The sequence below is a fragment of the Cryptomeria japonica genome, unplaced genomic scaffold (assembly GCF_030272615.1).
Source record: "Cryptomeria japonica unplaced genomic scaffold, Sugi_1.0 HiC_scaffold_335, whole genome shotgun sequence".
Classification (NCBI taxonomy): Eukaryota; Viridiplantae; Streptophyta; class Pinopsida; order Cupressales; family Cupressaceae; genus Cryptomeria; species Cryptomeria japonica.
The window spans coordinates 116,348-127,500 of record NW_026729157.1 but is presented as its reverse complement, the minus strand read 5'-3'; the positions used below and the strand labels follow the sequence as shown (position 1 = coordinate 127,500).

The following is an 11,153-nucleotide window of genomic DNA, read 5'->3' as shown; positions in this document are numbered from 1 at the left end:
CTGGGTTTGCCCAGGGTGCGCTCCGAAGCGGGGTTACTGGAGCGCCCCCTCTTTTTTTGTCAGAGCGTTTGGTGGGGTTTCTCGCATTGGCTCTTCCCAGGCCCGGTTGTTGGGTGCGCTCCCACCCTGGCGCGCGCGAAGTTGGAAGTTGGGTTAATTGCCCGGGCGCGCACCTTCGCCAGGGTGGGCACCTTGGTGCGCACACCTTGGCTGGGCTGCGCACCAGGGCGGGCTCAAGATGGCACCAGCATTCCCTTTTTCTCACTATCTTTCAAAACGGAAATTTTAAAATCTCGTTTTTTTTTTGCCTTTTATGGAAATTAGTGAAGGCATCGCATCAAAGGTGCGCACCTCGCTGCCCACCTTGGTGTGCTCCGAGGTGCCCACCACGGTGCGCAACGCCGGTGCGAACCCGGGAGCGCCCCGATGTGTGCTCCAAGGTGCGGCGTGCACGAAGTCGGACCCCGGTTTGCCCCGGGTGCGCACCTCGCGTGCACCTTGGTGCGCACACCTTGGCTGGGTTGCGCGGCCTGGTGGGCACCATGGTGCGCACCAAGGAGCGCTCCGAAGTGTGCTCCAAGGTGCGGCGTGCACGAAGTCGGAGCCCGGTTTGCCCCGGGTACGCACCTTCGCCGGGGTGGGCACCTCGGCTGGGTTGCGCGCCCTGGTGCGCACCAAGGAGCGCTCCGAAGTGTGCTCCAAGGTGCGGCGTGCACGAAGTCGGAGCCCGGTTTGCCCCGGGTGCGCACCTCGCGTGCACCTTCGGCGGGGTTGCGCGCCCTGGTGGGCACCATGGTGCGCACCAAGGAGCGCTCCGAAGTGTGCTCCAAGGTGCGGCGTGCACGAAGTCGGAGCCCGGTTTGCCCCGGGTGCGCACCTCGCGTGCACCTTCGGCGGGGTTGCGCGCCCTGGTGGGCACCATGGTGCGCACCAAGGAGCGCTCCGAAGTGTGCTCCAAGGTGCGGCGTGCACGAAGTCGGAGCCCGGTTTGCCCCGGGTGCGCACCTCGCGTGCACCTTCGCCGCGGTGGGCACCATGGCGTGCACGAAGTCGGAGCCCGGTTTGCCCCGGGTGCGCACCTCGCGTGCACCTTCGCCGGGGTGGGCACCTCGGCTGGGTTGCGCGCCCTGGTGCGCACCAAGGAGCGCTCCGAAGTGTGCTCCAAGGTGCGGCGTGCACGAAGTCGGAGCCCGGTTTGCCCCGGGTGCGCACCTCGCGTGCACCTTCGCCAGGGTGGGCACCTCGGTGCGCACACCTTCTCAATGTTTTCTTGCCTTTTCTGGAAATTGGTGAAGGCAGCGCATCAAAGGTGCGCACCTCGGTGTGCTCCGAGGTGCGAACCCGAGAGCGCTCCGAGGTGCCCACGAAGTCGAAAGTCGGGTTAATTGCATTGTTTTCCCCGGGTGCGCTCCGAGGTGCGCAACATCGGCGCGCACCAAGGAGGGCTCCGAAGTGTGCTCCAAGGTGCGCACGATGGCGTGCACCTCTGGTGCGCACGATTCGGAGCTCGGTTTGACCGGGGTGCGCACACCTTGGCTGGGTTGCGCACCTTTTGTGCGCTCCAAGGTGCGCACGAAGTCGGAGCTCGGTTTGCCCCGGGTGCGCACCTTCGCCAGGGTGCGCACCTTGATGCGCACGCCTTGGCTGGGCTGCGCACCTTGGTGGGCGCCATGGTGCGCACCTTTCGTGCGCTCCAAGGTGCGCACGAAGTCGGAGCTCGGTTTGCCCCGGGTGCGCACCTTGGTGGGCGCCATGGTGCACTCCGAGGTGCCCAAGATTGGTGCGCACCAAGGAGCGCTCCGAAGTGCGCTCCAAGGTGCGCGCGAAGTCGAAAGTTGGGTTAATTGTCCGGTTTGCCTCGGGTGCGCACCTTGCGTGCACCTTCGCCAGGGTGGGCGCCTTGGTGCGCACACCTTGGCTGGGCTGCGCACACCTTGGCACCCGCGTTTCCTTCATTTTAAATTTTTTTTTTTTACAATCTCTCAAGTGGGAAATTCTATAATCTCAACTTTTTTTGCCTTTTCAGGAAACTTTTGAATGGAGCACATCATTGGTGCGCTCCGAAGTGTGCTCCAAAGCTCTCTCCAGCTGCGTGCACCTGCCCCGGCCGCGCACCCGGCCCCGCCCAGCTTCGCTCACCTGTCCCGGGCGTCTGGTGCGGAACCTTAGAGTAAGAAACATCACCGTGCACCTTGGCCAACGTGCACGACTCGACCGAGCGCGCACTGGCCGAGGTGCACACCGATTTCACCTGGGTGCGCGCGCAGCACCTCGGGCGCACCGGGGTGCGCGCACAACGCCCGGGTTGCACCGTGGCCTGTGTGCTCGGGGCGCCTCGGGTGCGCGCTCGGTGTCGCCCCCGCGCGCGCGGTAGTGCGGGCAGCGCACCCCGGCCCGGCCCGGCCCCGACGAGAACGCAAACGGGCAAAAGGTTTATTCAAATAGCATTGCGATGCCCGGCGAAAAACTAAAAAAGGGTGCAACACCGGGACTTCCCGGGAGGTCACCCATCCCAGTACTACTCCGGCCCAAGCGCGCTTAACTGCGGAGTTCTGATGGGATCCGGTGCACTAACGCTGGTATGATCGCACCCGTTATGAGCTTGTCGCAGTGTGTACTTAGCAAACCGCGACCCACGTGCGAATCCACCCCGGCCACCCACCCCCGTCGAGGTGCACACCCTCCCTCGCGAAGTGCGCCCCGTTCGCCAAGTGTGAGCCCTGCCCGGGTGCGCGCACCTTGCTAGGGCGTCGGGTGTGCACCCGGCCCGGCCTACGTGCGTGCACCTGTAGGGGGCGTCGTGTGCGTGCAGTGTCCCGTCTGCAACGCGGTGCCCACACACCACCTCGGGCGCAACGACCTGCGCTCACATGTGGGCCGAGTGCACCTTGGTGCATGTTCGGGGCGCCTCGGGTGCACGCTCGATCTTGCCCCGGTGCACCAAGGCGCTCGGTTTGCCCCGGGTGCGCACTTGGTGCAAGGTGGGCACCCAAAATAGGGATCAAGCACCAAAACACAAGTTTCGGGATGCAAAATGGGACCCAAGGACCACAAATGCGTTCCAAGACCCATGATGGGTCCACGAGAACAAAAATGTGTTCCGAGACTTAATAAACAAATATTGGGTTTTAGGAGAAGAAACATGCTCTGATGCCCAAAACGAGAATCGACCCCGAAAAGGCCACAGGCCAAAAGTGGGATGCGAGACAAAAAAAAATGGGACCCGAGGACCAAAATTGGGTTCCCAGGTCGAAGACAGGGCAACCGGACAAGAAACGACCTCTAAGGCTCGAAATGAGTCCCGACGACTAAAACTTGACAAGAAGCACCCATCAGGCACCCAACTCGACACCCATGGGATGCCGACCCACCCGGGCTTCCACCTAGCACACCTTGGCACCCACCCACCCTCGCACCCAACCTCGCACCCAACTTAGCACCTTTGAACCCACATTGGCACTCACCCTGACCCTGGCACCTTGGAACCCACATTGGCACTCACCTTGACCCTGGCACCCACCTTTGCACTCACCTTGGGACCCACCCTGGCTCCCACCTCGGCACCCACCCAGACACCCACCTTGGTTCCTTGGCACCCACCTTGGATCCTTGGCACCCACCCCGACACCCACCTTGGCACGCAACTTGGCTACTTGCCACCCACCTTGGCTCCTTGACGCCCACCCCGACAACCACCCCGTGACCTACCCTGGCTAGGGTTGGTGCACACCCACCCTGGTGCCCACCTTGGCACCCACCCTATGACCCACCTTGGCACGCACCTTAGTACCCACCCCGTTACCCACCCTAGGACCCACCCCGTGACCCACCTTGGCCAGGGTGGGTGCCTTGGTGCGCACAACTTGCCTGGGCTGCACACCAGGGCGGGCTCAAGATGGCACCCGCGTTCCGTTTTTTTCACTATCTTTCAAAACGGAAATTTTAAAATCTCATTTTTTTCTTTTTTTTGCCTTTTCTGGAAATTAGTGAAGGCAGCGCATCAAAGGTGCGCAATGCTGGTGCGAACCCGGGAGCGCTCCGATGTGTGCTCCAAGGTGCGGCGTGCACGAAGTCCGAGCCCGGTTTGCCCCGGGTGCGCACCTCGCGTGCACCTTCGCCGGGGTGAGCACCTTGGCTGGGTTGCGCGCCCTGGTGCGTACCAAGGAGCGCTCTGAAGTGTGCTCCAAGGTGCGGCGTGCACGAAGTCGGAGCCCGGTTTGCCCCGGGTGTGCACCTCGGGTGCGCACCTCGCGTGCACCTTCGCTGCGGTGGGCACCTTGGCTGGGTTGCGCGCCTTGGTGGGCACCATGCAGTGCACGAAGTCGGAGCCCGGTTTGCCCCGGGCGCGCACCTCCGCCAGGGTGGGCACCTTGGTGCGCACAACTTGCCTGGGCTGCGCATCAGGAAGGGCTCAAGATGGCACCCGCGTTCCGTTTTTTTCACTATCTTTCAGAACGGAAATTTTAAAATATCGTTTTTTTTTGCCTTTTCTGGAAATTAGTGAAGGCAGCGCATCAAAGGTGCGCAACGCTGGTGCGAACCTGGGAGCGCTCCGATGTGTGCTCCAAGGTGCGGCGTGCACGAAGTCGGAGCCCGGTTTGCCTCGGGTGCGCCCTGGTGGGCACCATGGTGCGCACCAAGGAGCGCTCCGAAGTGTGCTCCAAGGTGCGGCCTGCACGAAGTCGGAGCCCGGTTTGCCCCGGGTGTGCACCTCGGGTGGGCACCTTGGTGCGCATGCCTTGCCTGGGCTGCGCACCAGGGCGGGCTCAAGATGGCACCCGCGTTCCTTTTTTTTCACTATCTTTCAAAACGGAAATTTTAAAATCTCATTTTTTTTTGCCTTTTTCTGGAAATTAGTGAAGGCAGCGCATCAAAGGTGCGCACCTCGCTGCCCACCACGGTGCGCAACGCCGGTGGGCACCCGGGAGTGCTTCGAAGTGTGCTCCAAGGTGCTGCGTGCACGTTGTCGGAGCCCGGTTTGCCCCGGGTGCGCACCTCGCGTGCACCTTCGTCGGGGTGGGCACCTTGGCTTGGTTTGCCCCGGCTGCGCTCCGAAGCGGGGTTATTGGAGCGCCGCCTCTTTTTTTGTCGGAGCGTTTGGTGGGGTTTCTCGCATTGGCTCTTCCGAGGCCCGGTTGCCACCCTGGCGCGCACGAAGTCGGAAGTAGGGTTAATTGCCCGGGTGCGCACCTTTGCCAGGGTGGCACCTTACCTGGGCTGCGCACCAGGGCGGGCTCAAGATGGCACGCGCGTTCCGTTTTTTTCACTATCTTTCAAAACGGAAATTTTAAAATCTCCTTTTTTTTTTGCCTTTTCTGGAAATTAGTGAAGGCAGCGCATCAAAGGTGCGCACCTCGCTGCCCACCTTGGTGTGCTCTGAGGTGCGCACCCGGGAGCGCTACGAAGTGTGCTCCAAGGTGCGGCGTGCACGTTGTCGGAGCCCGGTTTGCCCCGGGTGCGCACCTCGCCTGCACCTTGGCCGGGGTGGGCACCTTGGCTGGGTTTGCCCAGGGTGCGCTCCGAAGCGGGGTTACTGGAGCGCCCCCTCTTTTTTTGTCAGAGAGTTTGGTGGGGTTTCTCGCATTGGCTCTTCCCAGGCCCGGTTGTTGGGTGCGCTCCCACCCTGGCGCGCGCGAAGTTGGAAGTTGGGTTAATTGCCCGGGCGCGCACCTTCGCCAGGGTGGGCACCTTGGTGCGCAAACCTTGGCTGGGCTGCGCACCAGGGCGGGCTCAAGATGGCACCAGCATTCCCTTTTTCTCACTATCTTTCAAAACGGAAATTTTAAAATCTCGTTTTTTTTTTGCCTTTTATGGAAATTAGTGAAGGCATCGCATCAAAGGTGCGCACCTCGCTGCCCACCTTGGTGTGCTCCGAGGTGCCCACCACGGTGCGCAACGCCGGTGCGAACCCGGGAGCGCCCCGATGTGTGCTCCAAGGTGCGGCGTGCACGAAGTCGGACCCCGGTTTGCCCCGGGTGCGCACCTCGCGTGCACCTTGGTGCGCACACCTTGGCTGGGTTGCGCGGCCTGGTGGGCACCATGGTGCGCACCAAGGAGCGCTCCGAAGTGTGCTCCAAGGTGCGGCGTGCACGAAGTCGGAGCCCGGTTTGCCCCGGGTGCGCACCTTCGCCGCGGTGGGCACCATGGCGTGCACGAAGTCGGAGCCCGGTTTGCCCCGGGTGCACACCTCGCGTGCACCTTCGCCGGGGTGGGCACCTCGGCTGGGTTGCACGCCCTGGTGCGCACCAAGGAGCGCTCTGAAGTGTGCTCCAAGGTGCGGCGTGCACGAAGTCGGAGCCCGGTTTGCCCCGGGTGTGCACCTCGGGTGCGCACCTCGCGTGCACCTTCGCTGCGGTGGGCACCTTGGCTGGGTTGCGCGCCTTGGTGGGCACCATGCAGTGCACGAAGTCGGAGCCCGGATTGCCCCGGGCGCGCACCTCCGCCAGGGTGGGCACCTTGGTGCGCACAACTTGCCTGGGCTGCGCACCAGGAAGGGCTCAAGATGGCACCCGCGTTCCGTTTTTTTCACTATCTTTCAGAACGGAAATTTTAAAATCTCGTTTTTTTTTGCCTTTTCTTGAAATTAGTGAAGGCAGCGCATCAAAGGTGCGCAACGCTGGTGCGAACCTGGGAGCGCTCCGATGTGTGCTCCAAGGTGCGGCGTGCACGAAGTCGGACCCCGGTTTGCCCCGGGTGCGCACCTCGCGTGCACCTTGGTGCGCACACCTTGGCTGGGTTGCGCGCCCTGGTGGGCACCATGGTGCGCACCAAGGAGCGCTCCGAAGTGTGCTCCAAGGTGCGGCGTGCACGAAGTCGGAGCCCGGTTTGCCCCGGGTGCGCACCTCGCGTGCACCTTCGCCGCGGTGGGCACCATGGCGTGCACGAAGTCGGAGCCCGGTTTGCCCCGGGTGCGCACCTCGCGTGCACCTTCGCCGGGGTGGGCACCTTGGTGTGCAGACCTTGGCTGGGTTGCGCGCCCTGGTGGGCACCATGGTGCGCACCAAGGAGCGCTCCGAAGTGTGCTCCAAGGTGCGGCCTGCACGAAGTCGGAGCCCGGTTTGCCCCGGGTGTGCACCTCGGGTGGGCACCTTGGTGCGCATGCCTTGCCTGGGCTGCGCACCAGGGCGGGCTCAAGATGGCACCCGCGTTCCTTTTTTTTCACTATCTTTCAAAACGGAAATTTTAAAATCTCATTTTTTTTTGCCTTTTTCTGGAAATTAGTGAAGGCAGCGCATCAAAGGTGCGCACCTCGCTGCCCACCACGGTGCGCAACGCCGGTGGGCACCCGGGAGTGCTTCGAAGTGTGCTCCAAGGTGCTGCGTGCACGTTGTCGGAGCCCGGTTTGCCCCGGGTGCGCACCTCGCGTGCACCTTCGTCGGGGTGGGCACCTTGGCTGGGTTTGCCCCGGCTGCGCTCCGAAGCGGGGTTATTGGAGCGCCGCCTCTTTTTTTGTCGGAGCGTTTGGTGGGGTTTCTCGCATTGGCTCTTCCGAGGCCCGGTTGCCACCCTGGCGCGCACGAAGTCGGAAGTAGGGTTAATTGCCCGGGTGCGCACCTTTGCCAGGGTGGGCACCTTACCTGGGCTGCGCACCAGGGCGGGCTCAAGATGGCACGCGCGTTCCGTTTTTTTCACTATCTTTCAAAACGGAAATTTTAAAATCTCCTTTTTTTTTTGCCTTTTCTGGAAATTAGTGAAGGCAGCGCATCAAAGGTGCGCACCTCGCTGCCCACCTTGGTGTGCTCTGAGGTGCGCACCCGGGAGCGCTACGAAGTGTGCTCCAAGGTGCGGCGTGCACGTTGTCGGAGCCCGGTTTGCCCCGGGTGCGCACCTCGCCTGCACCTTGGCCGGGGTGGGCACCTTGGCTGGGTTTGCCCAGGGTGCGCTCCGAAGCGGGGTTACTGGAGCGCCCCCTCTTTTTTTGTCAGAGCGTTTGGTGGGGTTTCTCGCATTGGCTCTTCCCAGGCCCGGTTGTTGGGTGCGCTCCCACCCTGGCGCGCGCGAAGTTGGAAGTTGGATTAATTGCCCGGGCGCGCACCTTCGCCAGGGTGGGCACCTTGGTGCGCACACCTTGGCTGGGCTGCGCACCAGGGCGGGCTCAAGATGGCACCAGCATTCCCTTTTTCTCACTATCTTTCAAAACGGAAATTTTAAAATCTCGTTTTTTTTTTGCCTTTTATGGAAATTAGTGAAGGCATCGCATCAAAGGTGCGCACCTCGCTGCCCACCTTGGTGTGCTCCGAGGTGCCCACCACGGTGCGCAACGCCGGTGCGAACCCGGGAGCGCCCCGATGTGTGCTCCAAGGTGCGGCGTGCACGAAGTCGGACCCCGGTTTGCCCCGGGTGCGCACCTCGCGTGCACCTTGGTGCGCACACCTTGGCTGGGTTGCGCGGCCTGGTGGGCACCATGGTGCGCACCAAGGAGCGCTCCGAAGTGTGCTCCAAGGTGCGGCGTGCACGAAGTCGGAGCCCGGTTTGCCCCGGGTACGCACCTCGCGTGCACCTTCGCCGGGGTGGGCACCTCGGCTGGGTTGCGCGCCCTGGTGCGCACCAAGGAGCGCTCCGAAGTGTGCTCCAAGGTGCGGCGTGCACGAAGTCGGAGCCCGGTTTGCCCCGGGTGCGCACCTTCGCCGCGGTGCGCACCATGGCGTGCACGAAGTCGGAGCCCGGTTTGCCCCGGGTGCGCACCTCGCGTGCACCTTCGGCGGGGTTGCGCGCCCTGGTGGGCACCATGGTGCGCACCAAGGAGCGCTCCGAAGTGTGCTCCAAGGTGCGGCGTGCACGAAGTCGGAGCCCGGTTTGCCCCGGGTGCGCACCTCGCGTGCACCTTCGGCGGGGTTGCGCGCCCTGGTGGGCACCATGGTGCGCACCAAGGAGCGCTCCGAAGTGTGCTCCAAGGTGCGGCGTGCACGAAGTCGGAGCCCGGTTTGCCCCGGGTGCGCACCTCGCGTGCACCTTCGCCGCGGTGGGCACCATGGCGTGCACGAAGTCGGAGCCCGGTTTGCCCCGGGTGCGCACCTCGCGTGCACCTTCGCCGGGGTGGGCACCTCGGCTGGGTTGCGCGCCCTGGTGCGCACCAAGGAGCGCTCCGAAGTGTGCTCCAAGGTGCGGCGTGCACGAAGTCGGAGCCCGGTTTGCCCCGGGTGCGCACCTCGCGTGCACCTTCGCCAGGGTGGGCACCTCGGTGCGCACACCTTCTCAATGTTTTCTTGCCTTTTCTGGAAATTGGTGAAGGCAGCGCATCAAAGGTGCGCACCTCGGTGTGCTCCGAGGTGCGAACCCGAGAGCGCTCCGAGGTGCCCACGAAGTCGAAAGTCGGGTTAATTGCATTGTTTTCCCCGGGTGCGCTCCGAGGTGCGCAACATCGGCGCGCACCAAGGAGGGCTCCGAAGTGTGCTCCAAGGTGCGCACGATGGCGTGCACCTCTGGTGCGCACGATTCGGAGCTCGGTTTGACCGGGGTGCGCACACCTTGGCTGGGTTGCGCACCTTTTGTGCGCTCCAAGGTGCGCACGAAGTCGGAGCTCGGTTTGCCCCGGGTGCGCACCTTCGCCAGGGTGCGCACCTTGATGCGCACGCCTTGGCTGGGCTGCGCACCTTGGTGGGCGCCATGGTGCGCACCTTTCGTGCGCTCCAAGGTGCGCACGAAGTCGGAGCTCGGTTTGCCCCGGGTGCGCACCTTGGTGGGCGCCATGGTGCACTCCGAGGTGCCCAAGATTGGTGCGCACCAAGGAGCGCTCCGAAGTGCGCTCCAAGGTGCGCGCGAAGTCGAAAGTTGGGTTAATTGTCCGGTTTGCCTCGGGTGCGCACCTTGCGTGCACCTTCGCCAGGGTGGGCGCCTTGGTGCGCACACCTTGGCTGGGCTGCGCACACCTTGGCACCCGCGTTTCCTTCATTTTAAATTTTTTTTTTTTACAATCTCTCAAGTGGGAAATTCTATAATCTCAACTTTTTTTGCCTTTTCAGGAAACTTTTGAATGGAGCGCATCATTGGTGCGCTCCGAAGTGTGCTCCAAAGCTCTCTCCAGCTGCGTGCACCTGCCCCGGCCGCGCACCCGGCCCCGCCCAGCTTCGCTCACCTGTCCCGGGCGTCTGGTGCGGAACCTTAGAGTAAGAAACATCACCGTGCACCTTGGCCAACGTGCGCGACTCGACCGAGCGCGCACTGGCCGAGGTGCACACCGATTTCACCTGGGTGCGCGCGCAGCACCTCGGGCGCACCGGGGTGCGCGCACAACGCCCGGGTTGCACCGTGGCCTGTGTGCTCGGGGTGCCTCGGGTGCGCGCTCGGTGTCGCCCCCCGCGCGCGCGGTAGTGCGGGCAGCGCACCCCGGCCCGGCCCGGCCCCGACGAGAACGCAAACGGGCAAAAGGTTTATTCAAATAGCATTGCGACGCCCGGCGAAAAACTAAAAAAGGGTGCAACACCGGGACTTCCCGGGAGGTCACCCATCCCAGTACTACTCCGGCCCAAGCGCGCTTAACTGCGGAGTTCTGATGGGATCCGGTGCACTAATGCTGGTATGATCGCACCCGTTATGAGCTTGTCGCAGTGTGTACTTAGCAAACCGCGACCCACGTGCGAATCCACCCCGGCCACCCACCCCCGTCGAGGTGCACACCCTCCCTCGCGAAGTGCGCCCCGTTCGCCAAGTGTGAGCCCTGCCCGGGTGCGCGCACCTTGCTAGGGCGTCGGGTGTGCACCCGGCCCGGCCTACGTGCGTGCACCTGGAGGGGGCGTCGTGTGCGTGCAGTGTCCCGTCTGCAACGCGGTGCCCACACACCACCTCGGGCGCAACGACCTGCGCTCACATGTGGGCCGAGTGCACCTTGGTGCATGTTCGGGGCGCCTCGGGTGCACGCTCGATCTTGCCCCGGTGCACCAAGGCGCTCGGTTTGCCCCGGGTGCGCACTTGGTGCAAGGTGGGCACCCAAAATAGGGATCAAGCACCAAAACACAAGTTTCGGGATGCAAAATGGGACCCAAGGACCACAAATGCGTTCCAAGACCCATGATGGGTCCACGAGAACAAAAATGTGTTCCGAGACTTAATAAACAAATATTGGGTTTTAGGAGAAGAAACATGCTCTGATGCCCAAAACGAGAATCGACCCCGAAAAGGCCACAGGCCAAAAGTGGGATGCGAGACAAAAAAAA

The 11,153-nt window shown here is 63.1% G+C and overlaps 2 non-coding genes across 2 annotated transcripts; both read right to left on the bottom strand.

Annotated features, from left to right (window-relative positions):
* Positions 1-2,474: 2,474 nt before the first annotated feature.
* Positions 2,475-2,593, bottom strand: LOC131870546 (5S ribosomal RNA). Its single transcript, XR_009368852.1, has one exon. It is a non-coding gene; the product is annotated as a 5S ribosomal RNA (ribosomal RNA).
* A 7,818-nt stretch (positions 2,594-10,411) lies between these two features.
* Positions 10,412-10,530, bottom strand: LOC131870524 (5S ribosomal RNA). Its single transcript, XR_009368830.1, has one exon. It is a non-coding gene; the product is annotated as a 5S ribosomal RNA (ribosomal RNA).
* Positions 10,531-11,153: the final 623 nt, after the last annotated feature.